This window comes from Halichoerus grypus, chromosome 10 (assembly GCF_964656455.1).
Source record: "Halichoerus grypus chromosome 10, mHalGry1.hap1.1, whole genome shotgun sequence".
Classification (NCBI taxonomy): domain Eukaryota; kingdom Metazoa; phylum Chordata; class Mammalia; order Carnivora; family Phocidae; genus Halichoerus; species Halichoerus grypus.
This window is the reverse complement of record NC_135721.1, coordinates 37366663-37369318: the sequence shown is the minus strand read 5'-3', so window position 1 is coordinate 37369318 and position 2656 is coordinate 37366663. Positions and strand designations below refer to the sequence as shown.

General features: G+C 46.9%; 1 pseudogene; it reads left to right on the top strand.

Moving 5' to 3' along the window:
- Positions 1-2097, top strand: LOC118535268 (eukaryotic translation initiation factor 4B-like; annotated as a pseudogene).
- The last annotated feature ends 559 nt before the right edge of the window (positions 2098-2656 follow it).

The following is a 2656-nucleotide window of genomic DNA, read 5'->3' as shown; positions in this document are numbered from 1 at the left end:
TTTTATAATCATAAATGGGTCAGTCGCTCTCTCTCTCTCCCAACATGGCAGCCCCAGCAAAAAAGAAGAATAAGAAGGGGGAGACTATCTTCCTAACAGACTTTCTGGTTGAGAATGGGATACTGGTAGAGGAAGCACCTAAGTCCCTGAACCAGTCATCTGGGCTGATGAAACAGATAACCTGGAAGGAGATGTTTCAGCCACTTGGCACAGTACTGATGACCATGTGTATAGGACTCCTCCAGTTGACCATTCTATCCTGCCTCTGCTCCATGGGCTGCTCAGGAACCCAATATCGAGCAGACCTATCTTCCCAAATTGCCACCCTCACTGCTTTTCTAGGGAACGTGCCCTGTGCTGTGACAGAAGACTCTGTTAAGGAATTCTTTGGACAATTAAATATCAGTGCAGGGGCGCCTGGGTGGCTCAGTCGTTAAGCGTCTGCCTTCGGCTCAGGTCATGATCCCAGGGTCCTGGGATCGAGCCCCGCATCGGGCTGCCTGCTCAGCGGGAAGCCTGCTTCTCCTTCTCCCACTCCCCCTGCTTGTGTTCCCTCTCTCACTGTGTCTCTCTCTGTCAAATAAATAAATAAAATCTTTAAAAAAAAAAAAATCAGTGCAGTACATTTACCACGTGAACCCAGCAACCCAGAGAGGATGAAAGATTTGGGTAATGCTAAGTTTGAGGACCTGAGTTGGAATTCCTTGCTCAGTGTCCTGAGCCTCAAATGAGGAGTCTCTAGGCAGCAGGAGAATCTGAGCGGACCTTGCTGCTCAAACACAGGATAAAAGCAGAAATGATCATTTTTCTGGTGGAGATAAAAATCAGGATTCTGACAAAACAGATGCACACTGGAGGGCCCATCTTGACACAGACAGCTTTGATGACTACCTGCCTAGAAAAGGCAATGATAGCTTTGGAGACAAGTGCGAGATTGTTATGATTCTGGCCAATATCATAATGGGCATTGGGATGTGGTACCATGATGGCCCACAACAGGATATGGATTGATACGGCGGCTGGGATCACTGTGATGACTGAAGCAGCAGAGACTATGACAGAGGTTATGATTCTAGGATAGGCAGTGGCAGAAGAGCATTTGGTAGTGGGTACCATTGGGATGATGTCTATAGAGGAGGAAGGGACCACTATGAAGACAGATATGACAGAAGAGATGATTGGTCATGGAGCTCTAGAGATGATTACTCTCAGGATGATTAGAAGCATGATGATAGAGGTGCCCCCAACAAACTGAGTCTAAAGCCTTGGAATACTTCCAAGGAGGATGGTTCCTCTGCTAGCACATCACAGCCCATTCGAGCAGCCTGTCTATGGAAAGGCAAAGCCTGATGACACAGGTGCTAGAGAAGGAGAAGTAGAAGAGTAGCTACAGAAGGGACAGGGGAAAGAAGGAACAGAAGAGTGTTAGCTGGATGAAGCAAAACTAGAATGTCAGCCTCGGGAGAGATTCTAAGCTGGCAAAATAAAGAAACTCAAGAAACAGAACAGTTGAAGACGGGAAGTGAGTCATCACAGGCTGGGACCTCAGCCCCACCGGGCAGAAGTGCACCAAGGAGAGAGCATGAGAAGTCTCTAGAAAATGAAACACTCAATTAAGAGGAAGACTGTCACTCTCCAACTTCTAAACCTCCCAAACCTGAACAGTGTCTAAAGGTAATGCCAGCTCCTCTACCAAAGCAGAATGCTTGGGTGCAGCGAAGTTCTAGCCCTCCTGTTGGATCTCAGAGCTCAGACACAGAGCAGCATCCCCCTACAAGGGGTGGGGTAGTTCCTGCTCAACCGTCTGAGAAAGGACCAGCAGGGAAAGATGAAAATTCAGTGTGTGGGATGAATGCCCAAAAGGTCAAAGTGGGAACTCCAGCTGTAGTTCAGGAGATGAGGGAAGAAAGACCACTGGAAGGAGTCACATAGGAAAGATGGCAAAAGAGGTCAAGTCCCCTGATCTGAACCCGAGACAAAGAACCTGAAGAAGACCTGGCCTCCAAGTTCAATTCCCAGTTTGGTTCTGCAAGTAGGCATGCTGCTGTCTCCGTTGATAGTGGAGATGGCACTGAGGGAGAAGATTACACGGAATAGATCTCTACATCCTGTGCTTCCTCCTGGTCTCACCACCCTGGAACATTCAAGAGCAAATCAAAACTCTATCCAGAAAAGATAAATTAAAACTCACCGTCTCCTGGGGAGAAAAAAAAAAAAAGAAAGGAGATCAATCTACTAGGATGATTTAATAGTTCTGGGACTGGGGATTTTCTGGAACTTGTTTTAAAACAGAAAGTCCTATGCACACTGGGGTATGTTTGTCACCTTTTACAGTGGCAAAAGACCAGGGAGCCTGGATGTCAAACTAAGCGAAGTCTTCCTTGCAGTCTCTGGTTTGCTGCATCTCCTACCCTTCCACCAACACAGCTTCAGCTCTGCTCACTGGCACAGCAGGTGCCTGCCCGCCCCTCCCCTCTGCAGCCACATGGCCACTACATCTACCATCCCGGTAGTCAGACTCCATCTTTCTCAAGGATTTTGTATTCAGAAGAAGGAGAAAGTACAGCCTTTTACTGCTCAACAAAACAAAACAAAACAAAACAAAAACCAAAAAGTGTGAAGGAAACAAATATATAGATACATATTTCTGTATCTC